General features: G+C 41.9%; 1 protein-coding gene and 1 non-coding gene across 4 annotated transcripts in view; one reads left to right on the forward strand and one right to left on the reverse strand.

Annotated features, from left to right (window-relative positions):
• The window catches only part of SLC25A13 (solute carrier family 25 member 13), a 230810-nt gene that overhangs the window by 107802 nt on the left and 102634 nt on the right, over positions 1-20374 (reverse strand). The window lies entirely within an intron of this gene.
• Positions 7882-7954, forward strand: TRNAS-GGA (transfer RNA serine (anticodon GGA)). Its single transcript has one exon. It is a non-coding gene; the product is annotated as a tRNA-Ser (tRNA).

Genomic DNA, 20374 nt, shown 5'->3' on the forward strand with positions numbered 1-20374 from the left:
CCTAAAGACAAAACTGTAAAGGGACTGGCAGAGAACAGAAAAAAGGATACAAAAAAACCTTTTCTAAAGGTTTTCTAAAGCTTCATGTTTTTATTTACTAGTCTCCCCACCTTCCAACAGGAGTGTATGCTTGGAGGGTACAGGGACACAAATCACATGCCTGGATTTGTCCTGGCCTTCACATCTCTAAATACATCTTCCAAACCTGCTCACTTTTATGAGCAAACTGTGCCTACTACCTTGTTTTTCTTCCCCTTTGCAACTATTTTAAAAAAGAAAAAAAGAAGTAAATTCTTTAGCTCTCTAAAGGGTGCCAAAAACTTTGGCATGTATTTCCACTGATTCCCCCAAATTTCCTACTTCCAACCCCCCTTACACCCACAAGTTTTTATTCCATGCTTTTAAAGTTTCCAGAGAGTTTTTAAGTCTGGCCATGAAGAAACAGTAGTGCTGCCATCAGCATAAGATTGGGTGTGTATCTGCACGGAGGAGGCAGTAAAAATCAGAATTATGCCAGGCATAAATTTTATAAAAGATGGCAGAAAACCTCAGGCTGGCCCTGATGAGGACAATAAAATAAAAACTTTTAAAGTGTAACCCTCAATTTCTTTGCATTTATTCTGTTTCTCTACTTTAGGAAGAAAAGAAAAGAGTGCCAGGACATAAGAAAATGAAGTGAAACTAGAATTGAGATTTAATTATTGAGCCACTGGTGGCTCAGTGGTAAAGAATCTGCCTGTCAGTGCAGAGACACGGGTATGACCCCTTGTCCAGGAAGATCCTACATTCAGTCAGTTCAGTTCAGTTGCTCAGCCGTGTCCGACTCTTTGTGACCCCATGGACTGCAGCACGCCAGGCCTCCCTGTCCATCACCAGCTCCCAGAGTTTGCTCAAACTCATGTCCATCGAGTCAGTGATTCCATCCAACCACTTCATCCTCTATCATTCCCTTCTCCTCCTGCCTTCAATTTTTCCCAGCATCAGGGTGTTTTCAAATGAGTCAGTTCTTCACATCAGTGGCCAAAGTATTGACGCCTCAGCTTTAGTATGAGTCCTTCGAATGAACACTCAGGACTGATTTCCTTTACGATGGACTGGTTGGAAGTCCCTGCAGTCCAAGGGACTCTCAAGAGTCTTCTCCAACACCACAGTTCAAAAGCATCAATTCTTTGGTGCTCAGCTTTCTTTGTGGTCTAACTCTCACATCCATACATGACTACTAAAAAAACTATAGCTTTGACTAGATGGACCTTTGTCAGCAAAGTAATGTCTCTGCGTTTTAACATGCTGTCTAGGTTGGTCATAGCTTTTCTTCCAAGGAGCAAACGTCTTTGATGTGACCAAAAGAAAGAAACCTTTTAATCTATAAAATCTATTAATTTACATTTTTAATCTATAAAAAATGTTTATAGACTATAATAAAATTTTAGAGAAATATACAAACAAAAATGACTTTTTGGCCATTTTTCTGACAAGCTGGAGAAGTAGAGTCCTTTCTGCCAACCATTTTGATAAAATAATGGTCAATGAAATAATCATAGGATAACTATCACAAATGAGGTCCTTCCTTTTCTTGAGCTCTCCCTCAATGTCCTATAGGAAGTAAGGAAAGATATTAACTGGAATCATGGGTGGATGGAAAATAAGTAAAAGTCATAAAGAAATGATGTCTCTGGGGAACAAAAAGGCCAGCACTGCAGACCTTGAGGAGGTTAGTGATACAGCTGGAAGAGCCAAGTTCATGATGAAAGTTTAGTGTGCCGTAACAGAAGACTTCAGAGGTGACAGGACATGAGATCTATGTGCTGTGCTGTTTTTGTATTGTTGAGGTCATGGCCCTTAGAATCTTAAAAGTGACTACTTTGTGCCCCCATGGACTGTAGCTCACAGGCTCCTCTGTCCATGGGACTCTCCAGGCAAGAACACTGGAGTAGGTAGCCATTCCCTTCTCCAGGGGATCTTCCTGACCCAGGGGTCAAATCCAGGACACCTGCACTGCACAGATTCTTTACCATCTGGGCCACCAGGGAAGCCCAAATGAGGCGGTGGCATAAAATAATATGACTTCCATCCTTATTAAGAAAAACGGGTTAGGACACGGACATGCAGAGGAAGACCACGTGAAGTCACAAGGAGAAGACTATCATTTACAAGGAGAGAGGCCTCAAAAGACACCCACCACGCCAACACCCCGACCCTGAACTCTTGCCTCTAGAACTGTAAGAAATTAGTTTCAGTTGTTTAAGCCACCCAGCCTGTGACACTTTGTTACAGCAAGCCCAGCAAACTATTACAATGAGCAACAGGAACTTCCCTGGCAGTGATGAGGAAAATTACCCTCTGTATCTCCTGCCAGCATCAGCAAGATGAGAGACATTTACAAAAGCAGGCATGTTATAAAAAGGGTGTATCAGCTGGATAGTAAAATCAATTAAATGTAGCAAAAATGTGTTTTAGGTTAAACACATGCAAACTAAATGTTTTAATACAAAAAAAAAGAAATAGAAGATATTGACCTGACATTGGCATATAAAGCTAAGGCATTTTTAAAATCCATTTTAATATTTATACGCTATCAGTTCAATTCAGTCGCTCAGTCGCGTCCGACTCTTTGCGACCCCATGAATCGCAGCACGCCACGACTCCCTGTCCATCACCAACTCCTGGAGTTCACTCAGACTCACGTCCATCGAGTCCGTGATGCCATCCAGCCATCTCATCCTCGGTCGTCCCCTTCTCCTCCTGCCCCCAATCCCTCCCAGCATCAGAGTCTTTTCCAATGAGTCAACTCTTCGCGTGAGGTGGCCAAAGTACTGGAGTTTCAGCTTTAGCATCATTCCTTCCAAAGCAATCCCAGGGTAGATCTCCTTCAGAATGGACTGGTTGGATCTCCTTGCTGTCCAAGGGACTCTCAAGAGTCTTCTCCAACACCACAGTTCAAAAGCATCAATTCTTCGGCGCTTAGCCTTCTTCACAGTCCAACTCTCACACTCATACATGACCACAGGAAAAACCATAGCCTTGACTAGACGGACCTTAATCGACAAAGTAATGTCTCTGCTTTGGAATATGCTATCTAGGTTGGTCATAACTTTTCTTCCAAGGAGTAAGTATCTTTTAATTTCATGACTGCAGTCACCATCTGCAGTGATTTTAGAGCCCCAGAAAATAAAGTCTGACACTGTTTCCACTGTTTCCCCATCTATTTCCCATTATATGCTATAGAAGTATAAATTAAATAAATTTAGGTGACTCAAAACTTAGTAAATGAATTTAAAATACATCTCATATGTCCCCTCCCTCTTGAACCGCCCTCCCATCTCCTTCCCCATCCCACCCCTCTAGGTTGATACAGAGCCCCTGTTTGAGTTCCCTGAGACAGCAAATTCCCATTGGCTGTCTATTTTACACAGGGTAATGTGAAGTTTCCATGTTACTCTCTCCATACACATGTACACCTATGGCTGATTGATGTTGATATTTGATAGAAAACAAAATTCTGTAAAGCAATTATCCTTCAATTAAAAAATAAAATAAATAAATAAAATGCATCTCACTCTAACCAACAATCTTATTTTTCCTATAAGTAACTATCATTTATTGCTTACTAGAGTTCTGACTCGAATTCAAAACTGTGAACTCTGAACCCTAAGTACAGAGTTTTCTCCACTATTCCGTGGGAGTCTGTCTCTCTTATGCAAATGTCTGCCTGAAGAATTGAAATCTCATCCCCCTGAAGTTTAGAGCTAAATGTGATCTCTGAGACATGTTATCTCTACAAACTGTCTATCCTACAGATCTGAACTACTGATGTGTTTTCAAAAAGATAGGTCTAAGTATGCAGTTAGGTCTGTGTGAATATACATTTTTTTATCTATCTTTTCTTTCTACATAGGTTATTAGCACCTTTCTACACAGAGGAGAGTGAAAAAGTTGGCTTAAAGCTCAACATTCAGAAAACTAAGATCATGACATCCGCTCCCATCACTTCATGGCAAATAGATGGGGAAATAGTTGAAACAGTGGCTGACTTTATTTTGGGGGGCTCCAAAATCACTGCAGATGGTGATTGCAGCCATGAAATTAAAAGACACTTACTCCTCGGAAGGAAAGTTATGACCAACCTAGACAGCATGTTAAAAAGCAGAGACATTACTTTGTCAACAAAGGTCCATCTAGTCAAGGCTGTGGTTTTTCCAGTAGTCATGTATGGATGTGAGAGTAGGATATAAAGAAAGCTGAGCGCTGAAGAATTGATGCTTTTGAACTGCGGTGTTGGAGAAGACTCTTGAGAGTCCCTTGGACTGCAAGAAGATCCAACCAGTACATCCTAAAGGAGATCAGTCCTGGGTATTCACTGGAAGGACTGATGCTGAAGCTGAAACTCCAATACTTTGGCCACCTGACGCGAAGAGCTGACTCATATGAAAAGACCCTGATGCTGGGAAAGATTGAAGGTATGAGAAGAAGGGGACGACCGAGGATGAGATGGCTGGATGGCATCACTGACTCGACGGATGTGAGTCTGAGTGAACTCCAGCAGTTGGTGATGGACAGGGAGGCCTGGTGTGCTGTGGTTCATGGGTTCACAAAGAGTCGGACACAACTGAGCGACTGAACAGAACTGACATAGATTATTAACAAAGACTATATTTTTCCCATCTGGTTCTCCCCCATGCCTGCACCATGGTGGGCATAGAGCAAATAAATACTCACTAAGCTGTGGCTGAATTTATGAATTTAACTGAAGAAGAAAAGGTTTACAACAGTGTAGCGGGTTGAGGACAGTGGTATTAACCTTTTGAGGCACTACAGTTTGCACCCTACTGAAGTCACTTCATCAATCATACCCTAAGATTTTAGTGAAGTCCATAAGGATCGTTAACTGGGTTCCCTGGTGGCTCAGTGGTAAAGAATCTGCCTGCCAATGCAGGAGATGTAGGTTCAATCCCTGGTCTAGGAAGATCTGCTACAGAAGGAAACGGCAACCCACTCCAGTATTCTTGCCTGGATAAGCCCATGGACAGAAGGGCCTGGCTGGCTACAGTTCATAGGGTCACAATGAGTTGGACATGACTTAGGGATTGACCCCCCACACACACACACACACACATAAGAATTATCAGTCTTGCTTATAGAAGTCTTCAGGCCCTCGCCTAGGCTGATACAAGTGGACTAGAGAAGCTGCATTTTAATTAACATCCTACATTTTTCTAGGACTTCCCTAGAAGCTCAGCAGTAAAGAATCTGCCTACAATACAGACCCTGGGTTTGATACCTGGGTCAGGAAGGTCCTCTGGAGAAGGAAATGGCAATCCAGTATTCTTGCCTGGGAAATCCCACGGATAGAAGAGCCTGGCAGGCTACAAGTTCCTGGGGTTGCAAAGAGTCAGACACGACTTAGTGACTGAACCACCACCGTGTTTTTCTAATTTAAGGGTCCAGAACCTCTGAAAAACACTGTCCTAACAGGCTACAGAAGGGTTTTAAACCCCGGATTGAAACAGACCAAAGATATGAAAGGAAGGAAGCAGGAAAGATTTTTCAGAAGGGCTAATGTAAGGCAGTAAGTGTACACACCGACCACTTGGAGACCCCGGAGACAGGCAGGTCGTACAACCCGGTGAACAACATTCACGTCCTGGCCTATGTGGCCGGTGTTGCCTGGAGCTGGACAGTGTCCAAACTACACGGGCCTGAGAAAGGTGTCCATCTTCAGGTCTCCTCTGTTCTAACATGCTGGCCACTTTAAAAATGCCAGCCGTCAGCCAGCCTGCCCAGGTGGGAGCACTGTGCCAGGTCCAGGAAGCAGAAGGGCCAGAGAAGACACAGTGCTGACTCCAAGGCCAGTCCTCGAGAAGTAACTGAACAGCACATCCAAACACCATGCTGGATTAAGGGCTAAAGGGCCAGGGTCCCTAGCAGCAAGGAAACACAAGTCTAAGGACGGATGCATTTACAAAGTGGGAGAGAAAAGGCTTCCCGGAGAAGATAAAGCTCCATCTGGGTCCTGAAAGTTGTGGAGGATTTATTCAGATGCATCTGTGAGGGAGTTTTTTCAGTAAAGAGCAACAGCATGAAGAAGGGTTCCTTTCTTTTGAAGTGAATTAAGGGTCCAATCGAAATACTGAGGATCAAAGCCAGCTGGTGTCACTGAGACAGGACAGATCCTGGCTGAGGTACTTAATAGATGCTGGCATCACTTGCCAGCAGTGGGTATTATTTTTCAGATCCTAAGATCTTGACACAACATTTGTGGTGAAGAAAAAGTCACTATGGGAAGAACAACTGGTCATGGAATTCTACAGGAAAAAAAGAAAAAAGAAAAAAGACCTGGAGTTTTTTTATTATTTGGTAAAATCTCTACAAAATTTCTTTTTCACTCTCCAAACTTACCTAACAGAGGTTTGTGTACTGAAATACCAAATTGTGTAAGATTACCAAATTCTAGTTAAACAAACCAAATGATACGTGTAAGAGGGAAGGAGGACTGTGGACAAAGGAAAAGTAGCAAGGTTTCTGTAGTCATTCTGGTTGACTCATTGGAGAAGACTCTGATGCTGGGAGGGATTGGGGGCAGGAGGCGAAGGGGACGACCGAGGATGAGATGGCTGGATGGCATCACCGACTCGATGGACTTGAGTCTGAGTGAACTCCGGGAGTTGGTGATGGACAGGGAGGCCTGGCGTGCTGCAATTCATGGGGTCGCAAAGAGTTGGACACGACTGAGCGACTGAACTGAACTTTCAAGGCTAATCAACTCTTAAGAAATTAAAGTATTAAATCTTGTCAGTTGTGAAAACTCACACTTTTTCTCTGAAAATATTTTATAGATACTTAAGTATTTGAACACTTCATCCTGTTCCAATAAGTCACTCTGGGGTATTGGTTTTCTTGGCCTTGACATTTTCCTGTGCATTTATGAATAGGAATACTGAAAAGCCCAAGGGTCACACTGAGTTCTGAAATTCCTTCCTCACTTTGGAAGACACTCTAATATCATCCCTGGTTAATATTCTTTTCTCCTTTTAGGAGACTCAAATCAGTTTTTCATTTAACATTTGATTAAGATTTCCCCATGCCTTGATGAGGCATTCAGAGGTAACGGCACCCCTTCCATCACATAACTGGAAAATGAGAAACTAAAAACCAAAATATTTTCAAATTCTGCGCTGTACTCTTGCTTTCATGGAAAATTCCATGAGTTTTACCATGAAAGACTCTAGCAGGCTATCTTAGGACCATTCCTATCACTAAACCTTTACCATTGAGCTTTCTAAACCTATCATCCTAACTTGTAGTTCTGGAAAGGAAAGGGGAAAATGTTTTATGCTTTTTGGTTTCTTATTTGGTTCAGTGAAATAAATACATATATACATACATACATACAGATGACTGTAATTCATAATACACCAGCTAATGGCTTTCAAATAAGCATTACTTGGCAGATTCATTACTAACTTAAAAAAATTAGATGGTCTCTCCCCTAAGTACAAGGTCTTAAAAATCATACCCGAGGTTGAGCCCATATAGGCAAAGAAGCAAAACTGAATTAGAAGTAAAATATAAATGAAATCAGAAGTGAAGTGAATTAGAACTGAAATAAATACCTAAATATTAGATATATATTTTGGGTATTAGTTTTCTCAGCTCAATCACTCCTTCTGAAAGTAAAAACAAATTAGAATGCTTATCTCTTAAAGTATAATCATTGTTATTGTAATATGGGCCAAACAAACTATGTTTGGAAGGTCAAAAGTTCCCATAATATCACCAAGTAATGATGATATTATTTAAAGCAAGACTTTACCAAATAAACTCAAAGAGTCTTTACCAAATAAACTCAAAGAGTCTTTGAGTTTATTTTGGGGGACTTCGACTTCCCTGGTGGCTCAGAGGTTAAAGTGTCTGCCTGGAATGCAGGAGACCCGGGTTCGATCCCTGAGTCAGGAAGATCTGCTGGAGAAGGAAATGGCAACCCACTCTAATACTCTTGCCTGGAGAATCCCACGGAGGGAGGAGCCTGGTAGGCTACAGTCCATGGGGTCGCAAAGAGTCAGACACGACTGAGCAACTTCACTTCACTTTCACTTTGCTTCCAACACAAATGTTTCCAGCCTAAAAGTCTGCTGCAATTTTTTTAAAGATCATAAAAAGACAATTACAAAGTGATAATCGCTTCTTTCCTAAATATAATCTCAAAAACTCAACCGATTCCCCTCAATATGTTTCCCAGGATACACAGTATGATTGTAGTAAAAAAAAAAAAAAAAAAAAAAAAGCTATGATTTTTAAAAGCTGGGTCATAGATGACATGACCTTATATTCAAAGTCCTAAGGAATCCACTAAAAAACTCTTTGAACTAATAAACCCAGCAACGTTGAAGGATACAAGATCAGTGTACAAAAATCAAATGTACTTCTATGCACTGGAAGTAAGCAACCCCAAAAAGAAATTAAGAAAACAATTCAATTTACAATAGCCTTAAAAGGAATAAGCATCTGAATGCAGAGTTCCAGAGTATAGCAAGAAGAGATAAGAAAGCCTTCCTCAGTGATCAATGCAAAGAAAGAGAGGAAAACAACAGAATGGGAAAGACTAGAGATCTCTTCAAGAAAATTAGAGATACCAAGGGAACATTTCATGCAAAGATGGGCTCGATAAAGGACAGAAATGGTCTGGACCTAACAGAAGCAGAAGATATTAAGAAGAGGTGGCAAGAATACACGGAAGAACTGTACAAGAAAGATCTTCACGACCCAGATAATCATGATGATGTGATCACTAATCTAGAGCCAGACATCTTGGAATGTGAAGTCAAGTGGGCCTTAGAAAGCATCACTACGAACAAAGCTAGTGGAGGTGATGGAATTCCAGTGGAGCTCTTTCAAATCCTGAAAGATGATGCTGTGAAAGTGCTGCACTCAATATGCCAGCAAGTTTGGAAAACTCAGCAGTGGCCACAGGACTGGAAAAGGTCAGTTTTCATTCCAATCCCAAAGAAAGGCAATGCCAAAGAATGCTCAAACTACTGCACAACTGCACTCATCTCACATGCTAGTAAAGTAATGCTCAAAATTCTCCAAGCCAGGCTTCAGCAATACGTGAACCGTGAACTCCCTGATGTTCAAGCTGGTTTTAGAAAAGGCAGAGGAACCAGATATCAAATTGCCAACATCCGCTGGATCATGGAAAAAGCAAGAGAGTTCCAGAAAAACATCTATTTCTGCTTTATTGACTATGCCAAAGCCTTTGACTGTGTGGATCACAATAAACTGTGGAAAATTCTGAAAGAGATGGGAATACCAGACCACCTGCCCTGCCTCTTGAGAGGCCAGGGAATGCAACAGTTAGAACTGGACATGGAACATGGAACAACAGACCGGTTCCATATAGGAAAAGGAGTACGTCAAGGCTGTATATTGTTACCCTGCTTATTTAACTTCTATGCAGAGTACATCATGAGAAACGCTGGACTGGAAGAAACACAAGCTGGAATCAAGATTGCCGGGACAAATATCAATAACCTCAGATATGCAGATGACACCACCCTTATGGCAGAAAGTGAAGAGGAACTAAAAAGCCTCTTGATGAAAGTGAAAGAGGTGAGTGAAAAAGTTGGCTTAAAGCTCAACATTCAGAAAACGAAGATCATGGCATCTGGTCCCATCACTTCATTGGAAATAGATGGGAAAACAGTGGAAACAGTGTCAGACTTTATTCTTTGGGGCTCCAAAATCACTGCAGATGGTGACTGCAGCCATGAAATTAAAAGACGCTTACTCCTTGGAAGGAAAGTTATGACCAACCTAGATAGCATATTCAAAAGCAGAGACATTACTTTGCCGACTAAGGTCTGTCTAGTCAAGGCTATGGTTTTTCCTGTGGTCATGTATGGATGTGAGAGTTGGACTGTGAAGAAGGCTGAGCGCCGAAGAATTGATGCTTTTGAACTGTGGTGTTGGAGAAGACTCTTGAGAGTCCCTTGGACTGCAAGGAGATCCAACCAGTCCATTCTGAAGGAGATCTACCCTGGGATTTCTTTGGAAGGAATGATGGTAAAGCTGAAGCTCCAGTACTTTGGCCACCTGATGCGAAGAGTTGACTCACTGGAAAAGACTCTGATGCTGGGAGGGATTGGGGGCAGGAGGAGAAGGGGACAACAGAGGATGAGATGGGTGGATGGCATCATGGACTCGATGGACTTGAGTCTGAGTGAACTCCAGGAGATGGTGATGGACAGGGAGGCCTGGCGTGCTGCGATTCATGGGGTCTCAAAGAGTCGGACACGACTGAGCAACTGAACTAAAGTGAAGAAAAAGGAATAAAATACTTAGGAAAAAAATGAACAAAAGACAGGCAAAACCTATAAAAGCTATAAAACATTGTCGGACGAAATGAAAGACCTAAATAGATGGAAAGACAGTCTGTAGCCAGAAGGACTTAATGCTCTCCAGATGATAATACTCCACAAAGTGACAGATTCAGTGTAATCCTTATCAAATGTCCAGCTACTGTCTTTCTAGAAACTGACAAGCAAATCCTAAAATTCACATAGAAATTCAAGGGGCCCAGAATAACCAAAACAATCTCAAGAAAGAAGAACAAAGTTGTATTTCAAATTTACCTCAAAGCCACTGTAATCAAGACTATGTGGTACTGGCATAAAGATAAACATATAAGACAAATTGGAGCAGGAATTGGCAACTCACGCCAGGATTCTCATCTGGAGAATCCCGTGGACAGAGGAGCCTGGTGGGCTACAGTCCAGGGGGTGGTGAAGAGCTGGACACAACTGTAGCGACTTAGAACATAAGACAAGTGGCATACAATTGAGAGTCAAGAAATAAACCTTTACATTTATGGTCAATTAATTTCCAACAAGGGTGACGATTCAATAGGGAAAGATCTGTCTTTTCAACAAAAGCCTCCAAGACAACCGGATATCCACATGCAAAAGAAGGTGGAACCTACCTCACATCATATATAAAAACTAACTCAAAAATGGAGCAAAGACCTAAATGCATGCTTGCTAAGTCACTTCAGTAATGTCTGACTCTTTTAGACCCTATGGAGTGTAGCCAGTCAGACTCCTCTGTCCATGGAATTCTCCAAGCAAGAATAATGGAGTGGGTTGCCATTCCCTTCTCCAGGGGATCTTCCCAACCCAGGGATCAAACCAGCATCTCTTATGTCTCCTGCATCGGCAGTCGGGCTCTTTACCACCAGCACCACATGGGAAGCCCAAAGACCTAAACATATGAGCTAAAACTGTGAAGCTCTTAAAGGAAAACATAGGCATAAATCTTTGTGACTCTGCATTAGAGAAGTTTCTTAGATATAATATTAAAAACACAAGCAACAAAAGACAATAATATATAAATCAGACTTCTTCAAAATTTAAAACTTTTCTACTCCAAAGGATACCATCGACCAAGTGAAAAAACAGAATACAGAATGGGAGAAAAATGTTGCAAATCATGTATCTGATAAAGAACTCTGGAATAACATGAAGACCTCTCGCAACTCAAATAATAAAAAGACGATTCATTCAATTTTTAAAATGGGCAGAGGATTTGAGTAGACATTTTTCCAAAGACAAATGGCCAATAAGCACATGACAAGATGTTCAACATCATTAGCCATTAAGGAAATGCAAATAAAATGAGATATCACAATGAGATTGCAGAAGGGCATGGCAACCCACTCCAGTATTCTTGCCTGGAGAATCCCATGGGCAGAGGAGCCTGGCAGGCTACCGTCCATGGAGTCACAAGAGTCAGACGTGACTAAACCACCAAACCACCATCACAATCAGATACTACTTCACCCCCGCAAGCAGCAAGTGTTGGGGAAGACATAAAGAAACCTGAAATCAACATACATTGACAGCGGGAATGCAAAAGGGCACGGTCACTTCAGAAAAGAGTTTGGCAGTTCTTCAGAAAGTTAAACACAATTACCAAGTGACCCAGAGCTTCCCTGGTGGCTCAGACGGTAAAACAATCTGCCCGCAAAGCAGGAGACCCAGATTCGATCCCTGGACTGGGAAGATCCCCTGGGAAAGGAAATGGCTACCGACTCCAGTATTCTGGCCTGGGAACTCCCATGGACAGAGGAGCCTGGTGGGCTACAGTCCACGGGGTCGCAGAGACATGACTGAGCGACTAACTACTAAGTGACCCAGCAACTCCACCCCTAGGCATATGTCCAAGAGTAGTGAAAATGCATGTTCACATAAAAACCTGTGCACAATGTTCAAAGCAGCATTATACACAACAGCTAAAAAGTGGGAACAACCAGATTGTCCGTAACTGAAAGATGGATGAAGAAAATGTGGTATATCCAGCAACAATGTGATAAATAAAAAGGAAAACAGTTCCATTCCAAGCTACAACATGGCTGAACCCTGAAAACATAAAAACCAGTCATAAAAGACCACATGTATGACGCTATTTATACGCAATGTCCAGGATGGGGTGTGAGGATTGCTAAGCAACAGTGTTTCTTGTTGGGGTGATGAAAATATTCTAAAACTTACGGTTGCAGAAATATGTGTATAGACTAAAAATCACGGAATAATACACTTTAGATGGGTGTACTATATCTCAGAAAAAAAAAAAAAAAGCTGTTTTTAAAAACCTGGAGCCCTCAAATCTGCTTCGCACTAATGAGTGATATTAGGCAAATTACTTTTTCTAACTCCATTCTCTCAATGTATAAACAGAATAAAATACCTCAAGGGTTGCTTTGTAGCTGAGTGTGCCCAGTACAATTTTCTAAACATAGTAGATAACCATTAAAATGGTAAAGTTTCAAAATCTAAAGTCTTAATTATAATGAAGATTGTTATCTGGGCACCAAATATTTACAAATGATACAAAAAAATCAGGCATAGTGTCATTGGAAATATCATAGTTTATATATTTCTCAAAAAGCAATAATTTTCCTCAAACACTTAAAATTCATCTTTCTTTTAGCTCACATATTAAAATTTTGAATGAAAAGTGATCAAAAACTAATTTTCTATTATGTTTCTGAAAGTATGAAATTAAGAAAGATTAAGAACCTCCACTCTTTACTTTGAAGATCTTTCAGATACTAGAAATATTTAATTGGCAAATTACTCGCACATGCCATTAAGTGGTTAGACTGAATTTGTTTTTACAAATTCTATGGCCTCTTATTCCTTAACCTCCACCACACTATAATCTGAAATCATCGAGGTCTTCACTTATGCAAATTCTAACTTTCTACATTTTTGTTTCCATACAGTGTAACTAAATTAGTGCACTTTCATTTCCAAAAGATTCACTTTTTGAAGCTGCAAATCAAGGAAAACGAGTTTCCCATTAAAATAAAAAAGGTTCATCAAGCTACATTATTCCAAACACTGAACCATAATCTCTCTCACTCTCATGGACCCTAAAAATTTCATTAATACAATAAACACAGAAAGGATGTTTCAGTTAAACCCAAAAGTAATCCATCTCTCTGAGGCAAAGGGAGAGCTGCGCACAGCGCGCTTTATTTCCCAACAGCTTCACTGGGGTGCTTTTTCTACTGTGTGGCTAAATCCTCAAAGAAAGTTGCGGTTTCGCTTGAAGGGATTTAATATTCCGCCCTGCTGATACGGTTAACAGCAGCTTATATGGCCATCATCTTCTAAGCAGAGAGCAAAAGACAAATTGTTGAATTCGGAAGCTAAATAACATAATGGAGCAAAGTGGATGCAGACCTGTCTCTACTGCCACACGCACCAGCATCAAGGTTTGCCATTTCCAACCCTTCTGACAAGTGCCTCTTCCTATTAATCACAGTTAAGGGTCTGAAGAGGAAAGAAGTGTTCTGGCTACAATTCAGACTTGCTCAAGGAAGTTCTGGGGGAAGATGGGTGCCATTAAAACGGCGAGTACAGAGTAAGCACTTCACACGCTCGACTCTTCCCATTAAATTGAGTTCTCTACAAGCCCCTGTAAACTTTTTATTATTATTATTATTATTCTGAGCATGCAGGTACAGTAGTAATAAGTATCTTTCAAAAAATAAGTGTACACACAGACTCAAGTACACACACACAGTCAAGCTGAGCTGAACATAGTTTTGAAGCCATATGAGGTGTTGATGCATGTAGAAATTAGGGCTAAATTTAAACCTCTTCCAAGACATCCCACTGGTTAAGACTCTGAGCTTCCACAATGAAGAGAGCATGGGTTAGATATCTGGTCGGGGAACCAGGATCCCACATGCCTTGGGGTGTGGCCAAAAATATATAATAATAAAAAAAAATAAATAAATGAAGGCTCAGAAACCCCCACACCACCACTAACAAAAAAAACTCTTGCAATTCTGTGCAGAGAGATAAATGGGACTATCCTGATATGAGGTCACGGGGCATTCTAGAAAATAATATCATCGGTCGGTTAGTGTCAGAAGACAAAGTTGTGGTTCCTATGAAAACAGTCACCTTCCCCTCCCTGTACCTGTTTCCGTGTCCATGAAATAAAGCCATAAGTGACATCAGCCATTGTTTGACTGCAGGGTGAACCGTGTGCCCTGGGAGAGCTTGTTCAAAACACATTCCCAAGCCCCACACCCACAAACTTTGATTCAGCAGCTTTGCGATGGAGCCAGAGAGTCCAGAGTTGTAATGAACACTCCCCCCGCCCCTACTACAATGAGAGCCTGTGCTCTGGCTTATTGATAAGAATCCTTCCTATTCTAAAACGTGATGGATCTATTAATCCTCAAGATTAATACACTATTTAAGCCATCATAGTGAGTGCTGGTTCACAATGAAAAATGTTCCCAGTTGGCAACTATGTGGCATTTGACACTAATCCTCTATCATAGGCACTATCTAAATCAAACAGTGGGAGCGGCCAACTGAGATATTTCCAACCTATCTGAAAGAAAAAGTTATTTTCAATTGGAGAGAATAAATCATTAGCAGTCTTCCATAAAATCAAAAGTAGGTCATTAAAAATGGTGTGTGGAGGTATACACAGCAGACTGCGGTCATTCTCCAGATGTGTAAGCTCGTATTAATTCCTGCTAATTCATCTGTTGTGTTAATTCCTGTTAACTTTCCTTACCACTGGAGAGGAACACACCAAAAAACTCTCAACTCTCTGAAAGTTTTAAAGCAGTACAAAGAATCCTGATTCACTCCTTAAATGCAAGTATAATCTCTCTATTGTTTAAAACACCAATTTCCTAAGCCAGTTTCCTTAGACGGATGTTATCAAAAATAATTTTCTTGCAAAAGCATTAACATACATTTAACCCTACTTAAATGCTCAAGAGCAGATGCACTACAAATGTACACCCACAGTGATCCCTTATTAGTATAAAACTGTTTTATTTCAATTAAAATGTCTAACTATCCACCCCCAACATATACCTAAACTGTAATTTTCTCTGAGAACTTCCAATATGTTCTTGATTTTGTTTCCTTTATCCACCTATCGGAGCAAAAACTGCCTTGCAAGTGTTGGAAGAAATCAGTCATTAGCAGCAAGATTACAGCAAATTTTCCAATTTAGAAAAACTGTATTTTTATCTCCTCCTATACTGAAAGAATAATGGTATAATTTTACTCTTTTTAAGTGAGCAGAACAGTTTAAAAGAGTCAAATCTTCCCCAGGACTCCAAGTTTTAGGATTTACCGCTAGCTTTCTGGTTTCCACACCTTTTTTCCTGTTCACCAGTTCTTCTCTTCCTTCATCCTACACACACACACACACACACACACACACACACACACACACACACGTGCGCACACGCACACCAGAAGCCCCCAATTCGGCCTCTCCACACTGACCAGCTTCTAAAGCACAGTTAACCTTCAGGCGATAGTTAACTAAGGAGTGGCTTCACAGGGTTATTGTCATTTACTCTCCGATTGCCATTCCTTCACCTACAGGCCTCCCTGCCCCCAACTCCCTGTTTAAAATGGAGTGAGGAAGTAGCAAAAGTAGCGGGATATTTTAGCCATCTGAGCATGGATGAGTCTCAAATTATCCCACCAACTGGAAGTGCTCTCTGATACCACTATCTTTCAAAATTGAAGCCATTACGGTCAATCGTGCAAATCCGTCTTTAGCTTTTCGCAAATAGTGGATTTTTGACCCAATGAACTGGAACAGCTTCTGCGCAGTCTCTAGGATCTCAGACAAGCCACTCTGCCCCCAGGCACACCAGTTCTCAGCAATGTTGAGGTTATTTAGTCTTAAAATTCACACTGCTCTTACTCAGTATTTCCATTCTCTATCGGAATGTGCATAAGAAACTATACTTGGGACCTCCCTAAACCATGAAATAAAATCTACTACAGGGTAATAACGTCCTCTCACCAAAATAACATGCTTTTGTGAAATATCAAAATCAGAATTTACATTAACAGTGAACTTTGCTCAAAAAATGGCCCTTATGATTCAACCATTTTCCCTCTCAGTCATTGTTCTGAATATTTCATTTCTCAAGTGTCTTTACAAAGGTAATAATAAATGGCCTTCCTTCTAGTGGGCTTCAAAAAATTATGGCAAAAGTCCTTTTCTAGTCCAATACCTGCATTTCATTAGCTTTTTACATTTATTATTAAATTTGAGTGTCTATCTTCAAAACTTATTTGCGTGCTTTTTGCTCTCATCGTTTTCTTCAACTGGAATCAGAATGACTGAAGCAGGCTGTTTCCACATAATTCCTCATGTCATCTAACCTGTCCAACGTTCCCAGAACATTCCAATTCCATTTCATCACAGCAGGTGGTCCCGCACAAATCCAACTGTGAACCCAGGAAAAGCCCCTCCAAATACCAACATACACGTCAGAGAATTAACTAGAGAAGGATGTTAGAGGTCGCTTCATTAGTTCTGTGGATTCTGTTTACATCTCACACACAAAGGAATGGTAGGTTCTGTTCAAATAGTTGGACAAAGTTAATTTATTTTTCTCCGCAGGACTTCTCAGAGCCTTCGTAAAGTAAAAATTTGTCTAATTGGAGGATCCTGTCTCATACAACACTACCATAAACAGGAGATACCACTTTAAAGTAACCAAATTTAAGACTATCACTCAATAGTTAAGATTAAAGGACAAGAGGCCACTGCAGTTCACAATAAAAGATCAATATTGGGCTAGTTTCTTTTGGATTCCAGGCTAACTGACAGAGCTGAAACAGCAAAGCAGCCAAGTTTCCCAGTGTGGCTCAGAGAAAAGATGATTTTACAATTGAAGTTTTTAAACAGCAATACTGGAAAAGTCTTAACTGACATATGTCTAACTCATTCAAAGTCCCTCTTTAAAAAAGCAAATAGTTCCAGTCATTTGGCAGATCACTGACTCCTTTGAGATCTGCTCAAAGAAAACGCTCATTTCGACAAAACATTAACTAACAACTGTGGCCATTCAAGGACTCTCTAACACTCATCTAGAACTAGACAGTTGAGAATCCCTGTTGCTAAAGGTCAGTTAAGAACTGTGGACAGACACACCACCAACAAAACAATGAAACTGAGTGCTTATGTTCATATACTAAGAATGGAAACTTCAAAACTGCATATAAAACATTTCATGAAATTTTGTTTACAAGTAATTTAAAAAAAAAGTCAAAGGAAAAGAAAGATGTGATGGCATTAAGCAAGTAAAATTGTTGCATTTCAACTTAAAGGGAGTACTCTGGTATACAATGTACTCTGAATTTTCAGAAGGTCGATTGGGACTTATGCTAGACAGAGTTAAGATTCAGGTCCTCCACTAGTACTGAGTTAGGCTATCACTGTTGCCTACTGCAGATACAACTGCTAAGAAACACTGATCAGTAGGGTAGTTAATGTTAAATCAGCATCATGAGAAAACCAATCACTGGTAGGTGTACTAAATATATCAGATTAACAGTTTCACTAAACATACACACACCCCTTTGTTAAAATTCATAATGAAAATGCTCTGCTTTCGCAGCATTAACAAATAAGAAGCCTGGGGAAATGAAAGGTTTGGAAAACCACCCTACACCAACTTGCTCAGAAGGCGGGTAAGTCCTTCCAAACCCGGACTTTCAGTCCGTCCACTCACAAAACGGGAGTGGTCATCAACCTCTCTGTTTCAGGAATCCAGGATCCCAGGCACACCTGCCTCTGGCTTTGCCCACTCCAGTCAGCACAACAAACCCCACCTTTTCCAAGCATCACTCGGATTTTGTCCCTGTCCTCTCAGCAGCACTGGAGGACTCCCAACTGCTTCTCCTAACAACAACCAAAAAAAACCTGCTCAGAGGCCTACGGTGGACGTGCCATCACATGGGGCCCCTGCTCCCAGCACCCACACTTCAATCAAGGGACCGCCCCTACTATCCTCCATCTGCACAAAGGCCACCTCCCCTCCCCTTCCCACAACTCCATGACTCCCCCTCCACTCAAAAATCTGCTCACATCAAAAGATAAAGCCACCTAGGCAGGTAGAGCCCATCACAAGTGCCTCTTGACAAAATACTTGGACATCTGTAACCAGGGCATTTCTATGTGTACTGAGAACTCTAATCCAGGAACCTTCTTATAATTACTTTCCAGTCTGGTAAACCTTTAATTAACGCATTTACTTGTTGTTCTTTACTTCTTCGCAGAAAAACTGCCCCCCCCCCAAAAAAAAGGGAGGTGAACGGGAACCTACCTGGATCACAAAGGCAGGCGGTCCTCACAGAACCTGGCCAGCGCCAGCGGGAGGCGGTGTGGCACAGAGAATGAGGCCGGCTGCCACCCCGCCTCCACCACAGGCAACTCCAGGACCACAGAGGAGCTACTCAACCTCCCAAGGCTCATCAGAAAAATGAGAATTATAACAGGACGGGCCTCCAAGGCTGTGAGGGTTACATAGTTAATTACGTGTAAAGCACTTAGCTCAGGTCGGGTATGAAGCAGGTGACCAATAAACTTCAACATCACAATGACAGCTACTTCCCTTCTCTCACCAGGGCCTTCCCTGGTGGCTCACCTGGTAAAGAATGCCCCCTGCAATGCGGGAAACCTGGGTTCGATCCCTGGGTTGGGAAGATCCCCTGGGGAAGGGAAAGGCTACCCCCTCTAGTGTTCTGGCCTGGAGAATTCCACGGACTGTACAGTCCATGGGGTCATGGAGAGTCGGACATGACGGAGCAACTTTCACTTGCCCTTCTCTCAGGAGATTATGTAAAACCACACGTCATGGAGGGGAACAAGCTCAGCGGCTACTCCCAGGTCCCCACCTCTTCCTTTCCTCTGACCCCTTTTTACCCAGAGCCAATCAGGGGCCAAGTCATACAGGACTCCTTCTTGGGAACAGCCCCGCTGGTGCCCAGTCCCGGCTTCCATCACCCCTGCCTGGACTGTCAGCACCTCCTAAGTGACCATGACCTCCAGGCCCCACAGCTCTACCTCTTCCCGAAATGTGAGCTTAGTCGGCTCGGGTGTGCCCGACTGAGTCTTTGCAACCTCATAGACGGTAGCCCACCAGGCTCCTCAGTCCATGGAATTCTCCAGGCAAGAATACTGCAGTGGGTTGCCATTTCCTTCTCCAGGGGATCTTCCCCACCCTGGGGTCAAACCCAGGTCTTCCACATTGCAGGCAGATTCTTTACTATCTGAGCCACATAATTCATATCATGTCACTTTGGGACACAGACTCTTCCAGGTCTGCCTGGCCAGCCTCCATCCCTCCTCCCCACTGAGCCTGCTTTACCTTATGGATAAAACCTGACATCATACTTAATTTGTTTCCTGTGTCTCTCTCCCTACAACGTAAGCTGCCTGAATGGAAGGATTTTTCCGTCTTGTCATTGCTGTATCTCCAGGCCTACAACATAGTAAGCATTCAATAGACACCCCATCTTAATCTTTTATCTTCCTTGTCCAGTTGAATGGCTTCATACACTACCTATTTGCTGATAACTACTAAATATCTATCTCCCAAATTCCACACTCATACCTAAGTGCCTATTTTATCTCCTCACTTTGATATCCAGTAGGCATCAAAATAGGCTTCCCATGTGGCTCAGATGGTAAAGAATCTGCCTGCAATGCAGGAGACCTGGGTTTAATCCTTGGGTCAGGAAGATTCCTTGGAGAAGAGAATGGCAACCTACTCCAGTGTTCTTGCAGGGAGAATTCCACGGACAGAGGAACCTGGCAGGCTACAGTCCATGGGGTCACAAAGAGTCAGACACAACTGAGCAACTCACACATACACAGGCATATGCCTTAAACTAACACATTCACCGGTGGGCTCCTGTTCTGTCCCCAGCACCCTAAGCCTGCAGTCCTCTAAGTTATCAGCGGATACTCCTCTCTTCCAGTTAATCTGACCAAAGATTCTGGAATCGTTCTTGCCTCTTGTATCTCT

This window comes from Ovis aries, chromosome 4 (genome assembly GCF_016772045.2).
Source record: "Ovis aries strain OAR_USU_Benz2616 breed Rambouillet chromosome 4, ARS-UI_Ramb_v3.0, whole genome shotgun sequence".
Taxonomy (NCBI): domain Eukaryota; kingdom Metazoa; phylum Chordata; class Mammalia; order Artiodactyla; family Bovidae; genus Ovis; species Ovis aries.